Source organism: Herpailurus yagouaroundi, unplaced genomic scaffold (genome assembly GCF_014898765.1).
Source record: "Herpailurus yagouaroundi ecotype Mexico unplaced genomic scaffold, PumYag 162, whole genome shotgun sequence".
NCBI classification, from domain to species: domain Eukaryota; kingdom Metazoa; phylum Chordata; class Mammalia; order Carnivora; family Felidae; genus Herpailurus; species Herpailurus yagouaroundi.
Genome location: NW_024412403.1, coordinates 71,365,285 through 71,381,281, shown reverse-complemented (window position 1 = coordinate 71,381,281; position 15,997 = coordinate 71,365,285). Strand labels below are relative to the sequence as shown.

Genomic DNA, 15,997 nt, shown 5'->3' with positions numbered 1-15,997 from the left:
TGGTTTCACCGGGGGCTCCTGAGAAGTCCAAGGTGTCCAGGGCTGCCCCTACACCAAGAGGCCTGTCACAGCAACACTGGTGCCCCTGGAGACAGACAGACATCTCAATCCCCTTTTGTCCCCAGCTCCAGAACAGGGCTTTATATCAGCAGGTGTTCAGTATGTTTGCTGAGTGAATGAATGAAGAATGAATCAGATAGACTGAGGGTACAAGGGAAAGGCTCTGGAATGTGACTGGAGGTGTGGAAAGCCCTGGCCCCTTCATCTCTTATCTGTAGTCACCTAGGAGACGGATACTCCCCAGGCCTCCCTTCTGAGAGGCGCCGACCTTCCTGTTTTGGCAGCAGTTCCCAGGTATTCTGTCTGCACAGGCTGCAGCTGGCAAGAGAAGCCACAATGCCTGTGTGGAGGGCCCAGCCCAGGGTGGGGTCAGGTTGCGAGTTCAGTCAGACAGTCTTGGGAAGGAGGAAGGAAGGAAGGGTTGCAGCTGAGAAGAAACTGGCTTTGAAAGTTTTCCTCCTGGATTTTTTGTTTGCAAGGAGTGGAGATGCTTGGAGAGGCATTAAATGCTCGACAAAAGAGTGTAGATGAATCACTGGTAAAATCAGAGTGCAGATCTTACCTGCAGCAGGTCAGCCCGGATGGTTTTGTCTGGGAATGTCTGTGTGCTGGAAGGATGCCACAGGCTCTGTTAATAACAGCTCTGTATCCCTTAGGAAAAAAAAATTTTTTTTTTGAGAAAGCACATGTGCTTCATATTATGCATATCCACTGAGCATGTGTGTCCAGATGGCTGGGACAGGAGTCTCCTGACCCGTTCTTTCCGACTGTGCAGGTTTGAGAGAAAGACCAGGGATCTGGCAATGTTGGCTAGAAATTCCTGTAGGTCAGCTGGAATCCGGCTGGGGATTTGCTGATGTGAAACATGCATGGACAGTCAAACGCACAACAAAGGAGTCAAAGAGCAAAGCCAACTTGACCTTGAACAAAATCTTCCTTTGCTCCTGAACCACACACCAAGGAAGGCAAATTAAGGGAGATGGGAATATGGATTCCTATTTGTTAAAAAATAGACAATTGTTTTTCATTAGGCTTTTCCAGTCATAGCACATAGGATTGTGGTGACCTCATTTTTGACCAATGGCCAATGCATTCAACTGTCTGGTGGAATAATCTATTAATTGGGCACCTGCCAATTGTCTGCAATAGGAACTAGTTTAGATGTATGTTTTAAAAAGTGATAACGTTGTTATGGGCTCTGCCTAGACATGGGAATGGAAGCCCAAACAGGTCACCACCAGCACTGCACTCAGTTTTGGATGATGGGCTGTGTTTTCAGAAGCCTCACTGTCCCATGAGTGTCTTCTCTTACCCCTACACTAATTATATGGTATTGAAGGGAAAGCTGACATGTGCCTCGATTCCTTGAACTTCAGTATGTTGAATCTGGGTGATGTGCCTGATCCTGTGGGTGAGGAAACTTAGGCACAGAGAGGTTGAGTGACCTTTGCTGGGTCACACAGAGCCACGGTTGCAAGCCAGTTCTCCCAGCACCCCATCCAGTGCTGTTTGCCCTATACTCCACTGCGGCCCGAGGCCCATGTGTGACTCGTGTTTACAGCAAAGTGGTTGCTCACCCCTGTGTGCTGGCTGATGCTAGTTGGTGAAGGAGGCAGCTATGCTGTTTGACAGCCCACCTGCAAGCCAAGTTTGCCATTTTTAGGGAACCATGTCCCAGTCCCAAGTGTGAAAAGGCTTGGACAGTTTGTTGCGAAGGCCACCTGCTTCATCCAACCTGCATCTTCGAGCAGCCACTGACTAGAAGATGGTGGTAGTTGCGGAACACCAGGAGGCCATGAGGAGAAGGGCTGACCACAGTGAGTCCCCACACTCATGGATTTCTTCGATGGAAATAACTTCTTCTGTAGAAAGATAGTTGCCATGCATAGTAAGACAGTTGCTTATCTATATAATAGTAATAAAACTGAGCACTTAGTATATGTCAGGCATTGTTTCATGTGTTGTACATGTGTTAATTTATTTACTTCTTACAGTGAGAGGTAGGTACTATGATTATTCCCATTTTACAAGTGGGGAAACTGAGGCTGTGCATGGTAAGTACCTGCTGGAGGTTGCCTTGTTGGTAGAGGTAGGAATCAAACCCAGATAGTCCACCCAGAGCCCAGGCTCTCAGTCCTTAACTTTTATGCCTCCTAAGACTCTCATGATTCTAGACTTAGGCCTGCAGTCAGAGATGGGGGACCTTCTAGTTCCCAACTTAATTTCATCTGGTCTTCACGCCACTTTTTACGAGGTAATATAATTTTTGCCTGACACTGTGAAAGTGCAAAACGAAGATTCTCAAAGTTTTTACAGAAGGCATACCCACATCTCACAAAATGTATATTACTTTATAAATATAAACAGTTATGATTTTCTCTGTAAAATGAAGTACATCACTTTGCAGAGAAAGAACATGGAAGGGGAGGTCTCTAAACAGGAGGAAAAACATTAATGCTTCCAATATTTGTATTACAATTACTTTCTTAAGTTATTTCATTCTAAAACATATATTGTATATAGAAGAGTGTCTGAGATATCCATGCTGGTTAAAGAACAGCAGAATGTCATCTAGTGCCCAGGTTAGGAAATAGAAGGTTGCTCCCTCAAGGGCTCCCTGTGCTCTCCGCCAGGGGCTTCTCCTTCCTTCCTCACCAGAGTAATCTGACTTTCGGTTATTCAGGTCCCTGACTTTCCCAGGGTTGTAATATGTATCAGGTACTAAACATCTGGAGGGGTGTGTTGGCGGACAGAACTGCTGTCTGTTTTTACGTCTGAGGTCCTCATTACCATCCTTAGCCCTTGGCAGTCGGTTGAATAGAACAGTTCTATGGGGTGACGAGTAGGCTGAAGAGGTGAGGGCAGCAATTTCATGGTCAAGTTCATGGTCAAGATGAACCAAGTACATGAGATTCTGAGATAGGCTCAGGCCAGTGTTCTGATGTCAGGTTAAAAACTAGGTGTGGTGGGCTCCAGAGAGCTTGGTGATGAGGGCCCTCAGCATGTCCTTGGTCCTATTGTTCCAGTCTGGGAGGTCATCCCATATGCATGTGCAGAGTTGTTCACCCAGGATCTCTGTTCACCCTCCTTTATCTCCCCTCTCTGTTGGATCTCCATCAGAAATGTCATTCTGATTTGCTCTCTCATCTTTAAAAAAAAAAAATTCTTAAATGTTTACTTTGTTTTTGAGACAGAGAGAGAAAGACAGAGTGCGAGTGGGAGAGGGGCAGAGAGAGGGGGAGACACAGAATCTGAAGCAGGCTCCAGGCTCTGAGCTATCAGCACAGAGTCTGATGCAGGGCTCGAACTCCTGGGACTGATGCTTAACTGACTAGGCCACCCAGGTGCCCTTGCTGTCTCATCTTGATGGAGGTTATCTTCCAGTAACTTCTTGAGAAAGAGCTCATGGGAGAGAAGTGGTTTGAGACTTTTTGGTCTGAAAAATTTTTTTTCTGTGCTCACACTCGGCCCATAGTTTGGCTGGATGTCAATTTCTAGGTTACAAACTATTTTCTTTTAAACTTCTGATTGCTTGTCTCCTGGCTTCTAGTATTGCTGGTAAGCAGTCCATTCTGATTCATAATCTTTTACATGTAACTATAAACTAGTAGGAAGTTCTTTTTGTCCCCGGTTTTCTGAAATTTCAAAACGATACACGAACATGAGGTTCTCTTTATATTATGCTGGGCACTGGGTGGGCCGTTTCTGGTCTGGTAATGTATCTTTCAGTTTTGAGAAATCATCTTGAATTATTTCAGTGGTGATATTTTTCTACACTTTCTGTTCTCTCTGGTACTTTTACTATTTGGATATTGGATTTTTTTTATTACCTATTTTTATTTTCACTTTCTGAGGATTCCCTTAACTCAGTCTTGTATGCCTTCAATCAATTTTCTTATTTTGCTAAACTGTTTTTAATAATCAAGACCTTTTTCTTAGTTTTTTGATTGTTACATTTCATTTTATTGTTTTAATGACATCCCCTTTTTTTTTTTTTTTTTTTTTTTGGTTTGCTTCAAGGATGCAATACTTTCTTGTAGCCCTCAGAGTATTTGTTGATATATTTTTCAGAGTTTTCTTATCTTTGCGAAGTTTCTGTTTCCTTTGAGCTGCCCTTTTCCTTTTGTTTGGGTCTTTATCATCCCTATCAGAGGGACTTATCAGATATCTGGTCATTCTTGGCTTTCTGCTCCAGAGTAAGAGTAGGGAGAAAAGGCCGATTGGAAGTCTGAGCCCATAGCTGGGTCCGGTCAGTTCAGTCTGGGTACACTAGCTATTGGGGACCCTCTCCCAGGATCATCTTTTTAGGTGCTTCATGAAATGTTTCACTTTCTTCAAAGAGGCATCTTCCAGTCTGCCTGAAGGATGAGTCAAGCCACCCTTGTTGTGAGAGCTGAGTTGGGGGAAAGGGTTGGGGACCCCTGCTTCAGTATTCAGTAAACATGGACTCGATTTTTCTCAGCTGGGCCTGGCACTCCAGTCAAAGTCCTTGGTTTGCCGTCTCCAGAGAATGAATACGCTGCAGACTTCTGTTGGCCAGAGAGCACCAGGTGCCTGACTTCCCAGAGAGTCTGCCTTGGACTTCTGGTTTTAATGCACCTCCTCTCCCATGGCCAGACGCCTGGTGCCATCCATCTGAGACTTTGGAGAATTTTGTGGGGTAAATCAGGTTGATTTTCAGCTTCCCTTTGCTGGTTTGAGACTCCGTTTTCTCAGGTCTGATCTCAGGACCACTGGACCACCCAGCGTGTTTCAGCTTCCAAAATGTTGTTGCCGGTTTTCCCCATACTTGGGGATTTAGATACTAAAAACAAAACAAAGCAAAACAAAACAAAACAAAACAACCCTCTTTACTATGTATTAGTGGGATTTGTGGAAGGAACAAAATTAGGTACAGATATTCAGTCTGCCATCTTACCCCAAAGGTCTGGTGTTAATATTTTTAAATGACAAACTGACCATGTTTAAACATTTTTTTAAATTAGAGATTTTTTTCTCTAGAAAAAAGAAATGATCTCTCTTGCTCTGGCAGCCTCTGAGGTCTTGTCCTTAAGACTATAAACACTGTGTGGATTGTACCTCTGATTTGGGGTGCCACGTGTGAAAACCTTAATAATATTTTTTAAACATAAGGTTTCTGAGTGTTTATGAAGCTGCTTGGGATGATACTGTAGAAGAGATATGAAGAAGGCATTTTCTCTTGGTGGATTGCCACAATGTGATTTGTGACCTAGGGTCACAATAAATACTTGTGACTACTTGTTATCTCCAGTACGTGTGACCTTAGGTGGTGGTACTTCATCATCCCAGTCGGAAACTGTGAATTAGCATCGTGGAAACCCTCCCAAGTGACTGTACCTGTACGAGCTTTCCTCCCCCATTTTGGAGAGTTTGCAGCCTATAGGGAAACAAGTTTTAGGTATTGCTCTGAGGAAAATAGGACTCTGTGCTTGAAATATGTGGGAATAGTGACTAAGGAAAAAGCTTCAGTTGTCTAAAGAGGGTTCTATAATGGGCATCGGGGCTCACTAGGACTGAAAATAAACAGAGAAATAGTTTACTTAGAAATGAAACCTTAGCTTGGGGCGCCTGGGTGGCTCTGTTGGTTAAGTGTCCAACTTTGGCTCAGGTCATGATCTTGCAGTTTGTGAGTTTGAGCCCCGTATGGGACTCTGTGCTGTCAACCCAGAGCCTAGAGCTTGCTTCAGATTCTGTCTCTCTCTCTCTCTCTCTCTCTGCCCCTCCCCTGCTTGCTCTCTCTCTCTCTCTCTCTCTCACAAAAATAAGTAAACATTAAAAAAAAAAAAAAAGAAATGAAACCTTAGCTTGAAATGGGAAAATGCATTTATTCCTGAAAAGATTTTTCACTGTTCATTTTAAAGTTGTGTCTTGCTGACGCCTTGTCTTTCCCTGACTCCTTTATTGCCACTTTGTCCTTCCTTTGTCCTTTGTCTCTGTCTCTCTCCCACCCAAGCTTTATTTCCCTCTCTGTAATCAATTCCCTGCAATCAGTTAATCAAAAACCTTTTCTGAGCACTGCTATGTGCAGACCCAATGCTAGAAGTTTAGTTTATACACAGGGATAAGGTACAGTCTCTCTCCCCTAACCAAATAATCACCAGATGTGGGGTACGTGTTGTAAAGGAAAACACACTGGTAGGGGGTGGTGGAAGACCTTTACCTTGGAGTGTCAGAGAAGTCTTCAAGGAGAGGGCGACGTTTGAATGGACTGTGGAGGTTACTCGGCAGTTCATCTGGTGGCAAACTGGGCAGGGTGATCCCAAGGAAAGGGAACAGTATATATGAAGACATGGAGATGAAAAATGTATAAAAAATTTGAGAAAGCGCAGGAAGTTAGGTGTGCTGGAGCATAGGACCACGGGGTGGAGGGGGGTAGCTAGAAGGAAATAAGGTTCCTTAGGTTCAATGAAGAGCCATGTTCTGAGGAGACAGAGGGAAGCTCAGGAAACTCAGGGCTGCCGTGTAACCCCTGTGGATCCCAGTGCTCCAGAGATCTGCCTTGGTGAGAAATAGAACATTAGCTGGTCTCTCTGTTGAGATTACTGTGGTAGCTGATACCTGCTGTCCCCTGCTGCCTTCTCTCAGAGTCTCCCTGTACATTCTTGCCAAGACAACACCTGGTTGGATAGGATGTCCTGGGGAATCTCTTGGACGGTGGACTCCTTCAGGACCAGGCTGTGGAGTCACCTTTGGCTCACACTGCCATCTCTGGTTCAGAGACGTGTCCAGGAAAGCAGGGCCGTAGGTTCCAAGGAAATCTTGGGGCAGAAATAAATTTTCATGACTCATATTCTCAAAAGACATAAGTATGACAGGTATCAAGGGTTTCCTGGATTGTCCACTACAGAGTGGCCAGGATTCATCCATGGGCTAAGAGGAGCTAGCCAATTTAAAAACTGGGGCTTAAACAACAGAAGTTAATTTTCTCACAGTTCTAGAGGCTAGAAGTCCAATATTAAGGTTCCAGCTGATTTGGTTCCTGATGAAGAATGTCTTCCTGGCTTGTAGATGGTCACCTTCTTTCTGTATCCTCACATGGCCTTCCCTCATTGTGCCTGTGCGTGTGTGTGTGTGTGTGTGTGTGTGTGTGTGTACACATGTGCAGGTTGGAAGAGGATAGGGAGAGAGGAAGAGAGAGAGAGGTAGGGAGTTTGGGAAAGAGTGTATGCAGTCACTAGCTCTCTGGTGTCTCTTCTTTTTTTTATTTTTTATTAAAAAAAAATTTTTTTTTAATGTTTATTTATTTTTGAGACAGAGAGAGGCAGCATGAATGGGGGAGGGTCAGAGAGAGAGGGAGACACAGAATCGGAAGCAGGCTCCAGGCTCTGAGCCACCAGCCCAGAGCCTGATGCGGGGCTCGAACTCACTAACTGTGAGATCGTGACCTGAGGTCACGCTCAACTGACTGAGCCACCCAGGCGCCCCACTGGTGTCTCTTCTGATAAGGACACTAATCCTATCTGCTCAGTGCCCCACCCTTATGACCTTACTAACACCAATTACTTCCTTAGAGGCTCCGTCTCCAAATATAGCCATTCTAGAGCTTCAACATATGGATTGGGGGGGGGAGGGGGAGAGGGTGTGGGTTAGGTGGGGATGCAAGCATTCAGTCCATAATAGATAGTATACAATTATAGTGTTAATTTATTTTTATTAAGAATAACATATTTAATTTTAAAATATGAAGTCTAAAGTTTATTTCCTTATAGCCTTTTTTCTATCCCCCTTTTTGTTACATAATTGGGCTCACACCATATATAGTATTTTTTAAAGTTAAAATTAATGTAGCAACATTCAGAAGCCCCAGATGGAATGTGATATAAACATAGGCTTGATGACATGTCTTATCTTGAGGATTTTCTTAGTCCTTCTAGTTAGAAAAGCAAACAGATAAACAAACAAAATAACTAGGAATAACTTTAGAACTCCACAGGAGGTTTAAAGATACAGAAATCCTAAACATGGAGCAAGGTCAGTGGGTTTTTCCTTTGAGTAGGGAAGTGACAGACTCCCAGTGGCTCTTTGAGAGCCCTGCCTGGGGTTAGTGTGGGTGCACAGGGGGAGAGCCTAAAGGCAGGGGACTGGGCCTCAAGCGTCCAGCTTACACTGCCAGGAGCCGTGGGGTAGAGAGGAAGACCAGATGCAATTTGGGAAAACAGCTTTGTGATCTCATTCTCTTGTTTCTAAATACCACTTCATTGTTTCCATCCCCTCCCTCCACCCCCCACCCCTCACTCTCTGTACACTCCACCACCACCACCACCATCAGGAACACACACTCCTTAAACACAAGCAAATAAAATTTATTTTAACCACGAGAGCCATGATTGTTTTGTTTCTTGTTAGTCTATGATCCAAAATAATAAGAAAATGCCCCAGATTCTGCTGTAAGTATTTGCTTTACCCCACACCACTGGCTGTGTGAATGCACGCACACATAAAAGCCACGCGGTGACTGCGCTGCTAACCTGGCCACCTGAGATGCTTTGTAGAAAGCACCCGGCCGCAGCGCCCGGCACCCGAACCCACGCACTTGACTTCCTCCCCTGAGTGTTGACCTGCCCCATCCACGAATCAGTGACTAATGCTTTCTCCGAACTGAGCTCATTTGTGCGGTTTCACGTGCGTGGTGTTTTGAGTCTCTCTCACACACATCCTCTCCTGGTGGATGGTAGGCTCCCTAATCAGGCACCAGGCGAGAAACCTGGGCGGGGCTGGGGTCCCTGCTTGCCCCCAGGCCCACATTAGTGCTCTAGATGGCTATCTTTCGCATGTGCAAATAAGGTCTGCCTCACAAGTCTGCAGCCCAGAACATAGTCTCTTTCACCCTGAACACTGGATCTAGAGATGTGAAGGGAAAAACTTCCTGGGCTACTCCAAGAATTGATGTTACTTTTCTGAAGAAGTGAAAATACTGCATTATGAAGGTATTTTGTTTTTGTTTTTGTTTTTTTGCAGGAGAAAACCTAATGATGAAGTGGTTCCCAAACTGTTACCCCACTCTTACTACTTCCAAACTTGTTTCTAATAGGCCATCAGATTTTAATGTCGCATGTCTATATCAGTTGGTACATTACAAATCTCATACCTGTATCCTTGCCTGACTTTCTTTACTGAATGGCCCAGAAACAATGAATACTTTTGGAAACACTAAGTATATTTCTGCTTGTAAGTAGAGAAAAAAAAAAAATAAAGTGAAATAATTTATTAAGAGACAAAAAGTAGTGGGTCAAACCGCTATTCAAGATTTCTTGAATATAAAATCTGAAGAGAGCATAGTGACCAAGGAAGGTCATAGTAGCTAATGTTTATCAAATACTCCCCACGTGCCGGCACTCTACTGGGCATCATCTATCTCAATTTATCCTTACGGTGTCTGTGGGGTCAATGTGTTGTTATTGTCCTTGCCGTAAAGATAAGAAAATTGAGGTTCAGAGAGGTTGTCTTCCTCCTGACCACGCAGCTGGTAAGCCATGAAGCCGGAGTCTGACCCTGAGGGTCCATGTCCTTCTTAACCCTCAAACTGATGCTGCTCCTAGCCATGCTGTTGACTGAATTGTTAAATAAGCAGCACACTTACAGCGTGATGTTTAAAATGCACCTGGGAAGTTGTTCAGTAGTCGCTGCAACCATGGTTGCAGCGTTTGGCACTGGGAGATCTCTGGCCAGGGTCCTCTCAACCACTGCCTGTGCACTCTGGGCCAGGACCCTACCTCAGTTGCCTCCTAAAAGAACTTGATTTTAGATTTCATCATTCGTTAGAACTCAGCAGGCTGTGGTCCCTTTCCGAACCAACCCCTCATCTACTGGTATGCATGGTAGGTGTCACGGAAGGACACTGGCAAGAGCAGCAGGCTCCACTAGCGATTGAGGAGGGCCATGTACCTTCTGTTTCCTCACCTGTAAGACAGGGGGCTTCTTTCACTCCCCAGGTTGCTCCTTCCGGTCATACCCATCTCAGAACTCAACAGAACTTTGTATGATGCTGCCTGCCAGCACGTGAAACATAGCCTAAGTGAAAAAGTACAAGAACACGCTAAAAGACAGAGAGTAGAATCACAACTGGGCCCTTCTTCTATGTCTGCAAAAATAACAAAACAAAGCATCAGAAATAGCAGGGGCGCCTGGGTGGCTCAGTTGGTTGAGCGTCTGACTTCAGTTTAGGTCATGATCTCGCAGTTTGTGAGTTCGAGCCCCGCGTCGGGCTCTGTGCTGACAGCTCGGAGCCTGGAGCCTGCTTTGGATTCTGTGTTTCCTCCTCTGTCTGTCTCTCCCTCCCATGCTCATGCTCTCTCTGTGTCTGTCAATAATAAATGAAGGTTAAAACATTTTTTTTTAATTTATAAAAAAAAACAAAAGAAATAGCAGAAGTGCTGGTGGAGGCCAAGAGAGTTTGGCAGGTAGTTGCAGAAAGTGCTGAGGGATGCAGAGCTCAGCAGAGAGTACAGAGGTCACTCTTTCAGGCTGGAAGAGCCCCAAGGACAGGAAGCGCACCTTACCCTGTTTTCTATCCAGCACCTTAGAAAGGACCTGTCACATGGCTGGCTGTCAGTTACGCTTTGCTGAGTGACTGACTGGGAAAGGAACCAGAAGAGATCAGGCTCCAATAAGGAGATGGACATAGTTCTAGAGAACACAAATCAGAGCAGCTTGTGGAAGTGTGATACCAGTTGTAGAGAATGAAGCCGATCAAACAGATTGTCAGAGCACAGACTCCAGACAAGTGGAATGGAAGGGTGGAAGGAGCGCCTGCCTGGGGGGCCAGCACACTGCACACTTACTCCATTTGGCCTCCCTCTGTCTTCCTTCCATCCACCCACCAGGCAGTAGCTATGGAAGCTATTGGGTGACAGGAGTCAGGCTCCAGCATACAGTGGAGAATAAAATAGGTATGGTCCCTACCTCATGAACTATGGAGATGATTAGGGAAGGTCATTGTTAATGGCAATAATATGTGCTTTTATGTATTTATTTATTATTACCATTTTTAATGTTTACTTATTTTTGAGAAAGAGAAAGCGCGAGCTGGGGAGGGGCAGAGAGAGAGGGGGACAGAGGATCTGAGGCAGGCTCTGTGCTGTAGCGCAGAGCCCGATGTGGGGTTGGAACTCAGGAACCACGAGATCATGACCTGAGCTGAAGTTGGATACTTAACCGACTGAGCCACCCAGGTGCCCCTGTGTTTTTATGATTAGTGCTACCAGAACCCAGGCTTCTTACAAGCTATGCGACGGCAGGCAAGTCACTGAAACCCTCTGAGTTTGCTCGTCTGAAAAATGGAAATAAATGCCTCCCTGGAAGGGCATTTCTTAAGAATTAGAAATAATATTATATGTCAATAGTGGCTGTGGTTTTCTTTGAGTTTATGTATGTGTGTATATGGGGGAGGGTTCTCTCCCCACCCACCTCCCTGCTGCTTTCAAGAAAATAAGCACTTCCTGAATATTATGGAGAACAACATTTTGGTTTTATTGTTTTGATGATGATTTATTCTGTTAAATTTTTTCCTGCTCCTCACAAGCTGACAGAAAATGCTAGATATCGTAAGGTACAACACCTTAAAATCCTGATGCCAAAAATCATTAGAAACATTCAAAAGTAAATAAAATAGTAAATTCAAGCAGGAAATTGATAATTGTTGTTCCATTGAGGACCATTTTAAATTAAACATGCCAGATGTGATCATTATAAGAATAGTTCTCTGGGGATACCTGGGTGGCTCAGTCTTGTTAAACGTCCAACTTCGGCTCAGGTCATGATCTTGTAGTTCTTAGGTTCAAGCCCCGCGCACGGCTCTGTGCTGACAGCCCAGAGCCTAGAGCCTGCCTCAGATTCTGTGTCTCCCTCTCTCTGCCCCGCCCCTCCCGCCCCCTTCGTGCTCTGTCTCTTTCTTTCTTAAAAAAATAAATAAACATTAAAAAAAAAAAAAAGGGAATAGTTCTCTGTATGGTGCAGTCTTAAGTTCCTAAAGTCATAAAGAAACTTCAGTTATGGTCTAAAATAAACAATAGCAACCAAACAAACCCTATCCATTTTTCCATTTTTTTCTCCAAGTTCTATTTGAAGTCAGAGGAAAATCACTTTTTGCTTTCTTGCACTGCAGTAACTCGGGTGGAAGCCATTTTTCAGACCCTTAAATGTGCTCACAGAATGTTGGGAAGGAGGCACGAAAGACTGGGTTCCAGTCCTGGCCCTGTCACTCCCTCGCTCTGTGAACTCTGTCTGTGCTTCAGTTTCCTCATCTGGAAAAAAGAGAATAATGATACCTGCCTCACAGCTTGCTTCAGGGTTAAATGAGGTCATAAACCTTGTTTTCTCAATTTTAAAACACCATCAAGTTTGAGACACACTAAATTTTCAGGTGGAAAAAACCATCACCTTAAGTCTACATGTTGATTGTAAGACATCCAAGTTTCAGGAAATCAAAATGAAAAGAAAAAATCAGAGTCAAATTGAGGAAATACAGTAAAAAGGAGTACCTGGCCATTAGGGGGATTCTAGACAAGGGTGGGGCTGTCTCACTGCCACGATGTCCTGTCCGAGGGTGGAGTAGCTGCAGCGTGTTGTGCGGGGACCTCCCTGTCCAGCAGTCTGAAACGGGGCCGTCTTTGCAGCATTTCTCTGGATGCCTCCTCCCAACCCCCAATCACATGCCAAGCCTGGTGTGGATCGGTTTGGACACATGATGGTTTCCTTCCTGTGTGGAAGTTCCACTTTGTAAAGATCAGAAAATGCTTCAGCATTGTCTTCTGGACCAAAGAGGATACTCTCTCCCTGTATGAGTTTCTTTGACACAGATCTAGTGCCTCCCAGCCATTTTCATGTCACTGCACAGCCAGAAAATGATAATATTTGTATAGTACTCCAGGGTAAGGGAGGGACAGTCAGGCCAAGAGGCCAAAATCTTCACCATCTGGAACCCATTCCGGGCATTTAGCATGGCCCACCTCCTCTAGTTGGTTTCCCCCTGAAAAAGAAGGTGGAGGGGGAGGAGGAAAAGAAAAAGAGACAAGAAGGAAGCCCTGGTAATGTTCACTGTTCTTTGCTGGAGAATTTTGAGGGCATTTTAGTGTTTCAAAGCATTTTTGCAATAATTGTCTTGTATAATGGTCTTGTATCTTGATCAACATACCCTTGGGCCTATGGATGCCATAAACAAGAAAGTTTCCATACCTGTATGTGTGTCAGAACAACTAGGGAATCTTGTTACTGGTATAAATGTATATTTCCTAGTAGCCCGAGGCCTGAGAATCTGAATTGTAAGAAGTATACGCCAGGTGACTCTTCATGTGCCCACAGATCTAGGAACCACTGCCCTAAGGCCCTTGGAGAGTTTCACCAGGCACTATACTTTTTATGTCCTGCCTTATTCATATCCTTTCTTACCCTGTAAAGGTAGCCTTTCTGATGCAGTGGTCAAAACCTAGTCACATAGTAAGTTCCCTTGCATATGTGCTTAGTCCTGCCCCTGGTATATGAGGACACTACAATGAGCAGGGAATCTGCTTATCTGCTGGCCCAGAAACCCATCCTCCCAGGCTTGCAATTTTTAAAGAACAGTGTGTCAGTTTGGTTTGGGGACTGCTTGCATCGAATCACCTAGGAGCTCATTAGAAAAACACTCTGAATCAGACTATCAAATTTTGAACTAATAATCTGCATTTTAAATCAGCACAAGGGTAATTTTTTCTTTAACGTTTATTTATTTTTGAGACAGAGAGAGACAGAGTATGAATGGGGGAGGGTCAGAGAGAGGGAGACACAGAATCCGAAACAGGCTCCAGGCTCTGAGCTGTCAGCACAGAGCCTGACGCGGGGCTCGAACTCACAGACCGCGAGATCATGACCTGAGTCGAAGTCGGACGCCTAACTCACTGAGCCACCCAGGCGCCCCAGCACAAGGGTAATTTTTAATGCACGTTCAGATTTGGGACCTACTGCCTGTGGGTAATTTAATAATCCCATTGATCTCTAAAAGGTTAATTTCCAGGTAAATAAAGAGATTGTTACCTCCATCAAAGGCAGACCTTTTAACCATCCAAACACACAGCTAGCCCCTTCAAGTAACCAGCCTCCTTGCTTCTAGTACCATTATTGGGGTGGTAACCAGGGAAGGATGTTAAGGTCCAAGGAGCCAATGGTATTCTTAAAAGCTTGATATGATGGCTTGTATACGCATAAGATTCAACACATCCTGCCCTTGTTTGAGTTTAATCTGGCAGTTGGGATGTTTTCTCTCTGGCTGTTACGGGTCTCCCAATCAAAGTGGACCTTTCAGAGGAAGCAGTTGTAACTTAGGGTCCACAAGCCCCTGAAATTGCATGCAAAATCTTATATAAAAAATATATTTTTCTAGGAGAGGGTCCAGAACTAGTGCCAGATTCTTAAAGGCATGGTTAGCCCAGAAAGGGGAAAGATTAAGGATTCAAACAGAGGAATTTTTAACGGTTAGAACTGGGGAGAATTGTAAACAAAGGCTCATGTCCTGGTAAGGATTTCTGAACTTGAGCACTCCGAGCCAACAACAAACCGTGACCTTCAGCATTTCTCAAAACTTACCTAGTTTGTCTCCTCGTTGCTTCCTGCCTCACTCCTTCTTTTAGGCTTGTATCTCTCTGGTTTTCTTCCCCAGTGTTCTTTTTTCCTTCTTGAACTCTCTGCCCTGTCTGGATCTTGTGCCATCCCTCCTCCTGTCCATTCCTTCTCTCCTCCTCTCCCTTGCTGCCCTAATTAGGAAGAAAGCATATGCTCTTTTATTTGTTCTACCTATAGAATAACATTTCATGCTGGTGGTTCTTGGTTTTAAAACTAGATGAATTGAATACTTAAGATTTCTTTGGAAGGGGGAGAAAATTATACCTTAGGTACCCGAATTCCTGGCTTTTTGGATCCGGCCTTTGATATATTGAAGGTTTTCTGTGGGCAGAAGTACTTACTCATCCTTGGCTGGAGGAGGGCAGGAGCAGACATGCCGCAGGCCTTCCTCTTGTTCTGAGTTGAAGAGTGATTGACCAGAATCCTGGGTACTCCCGCCCAGCTCCCACTAGTGATTATTTTCATTTGTTGGCTTTGACTGTGGAAGGCAGAGAAGCAACCTTTAGACTGAGGAGGCCATGGGAACACAGTCAAGGCTGCAGAAGGAAGTGAGAGCTAGCACTGTCCAGCTCTACCCTTGTGTCTGCTCTGGCTCTGTGAGCAGGAGGGGGTTTGGCCTGCTGGGCTCCCTGGCCAGTTCTGGGGATAAATGCCTGAAGCATGAAATCACTGGCTTGGGAGGGCTCTTTCACACTGACGGGCCTGCCTGCCTCAACCCTGAACAGCTGGGAGTTCCAAGGAAGTGGAGGGTGACACCCTGAGGGATGGGCTAGTATGTGTGTCCTGCCTGTGCCCCCAGCTCCTCTCCCTGCACACGGAAGTGTCCTCTGGCTGTGGGGAGTGGGCAGAATACCCTGCGTGGTTCTGTAGAAGAGCTAATAATGGCACTTCCTAGCTCAGGCATTTGGGGGGCATCTGCTGGATTGCGGTGGGTCTGTGAGAGACAAAGTCAGGGAGACGTGCCCTCATGTCTCTCACATTCGGGTGGGGAATGAGGCGACCACCTATATAGACACAGAACCGGACAGACGGTCCCAGGCTGAGGGTAGGTGGTGCAGAGAGGACCAGCTGAGAGCCGGGGTCTGTGGCTGGGCCTGGCTTTGTGGCCTGGGGAGCCTCTGAACGCTGGCTGGAGGGGAGTGTGGGGTTTGCCACGGGAGCAGTTGGCAGGAAGGTGCTGCCTCCTGGGGGCTGGCAGTAGATGAAGGCCTAAATCAGACCTCTGAAGATTATAGAATGGGGCCCTGTGTGAGCCTCCCCTTTACCCTCACTCTGGCCCCAGCGAGGCCAGTGCTAGAAGTTGCTGAGCTTGTGGCAGAAG

At 45.3% G+C, this 15,997-nt stretch overlaps 1 protein-coding gene and 1 long non-coding RNA gene across 3 annotated transcripts in view; one reads left to right on the top strand and one right to left on the bottom strand.

Annotated features, from left to right (window-relative positions):
• Window positions 1-15,997, top strand: part of SLC12A8 (solute carrier family 12 member 8) — a 143,587-nt gene that overhangs the window by 57,901 nt on the left and 69,689 nt on the right. The gene's annotated exons all lie outside the window — the stretch shown is intronic.
• On the bottom strand, window positions 3,365-15,273 carry LOC121036360 (uncharacterized). 2 transcript variants are annotated; one of them, XR_005793326.1, is made up of 4 exons: window positions 15,018-15,273; window positions 9,982-10,092; window positions 6,242-6,325; window positions 3,365-4,864 (listed from the first exon to the last, which is right to left on the bottom strand). It is a non-coding gene; the product is annotated as an uncharacterized LOC121036360 (long non-coding RNA). The 2 variants fall into 2 exon arrangements; XR_005793325.1 differs by lacking the exon at window positions 6,242-6,325.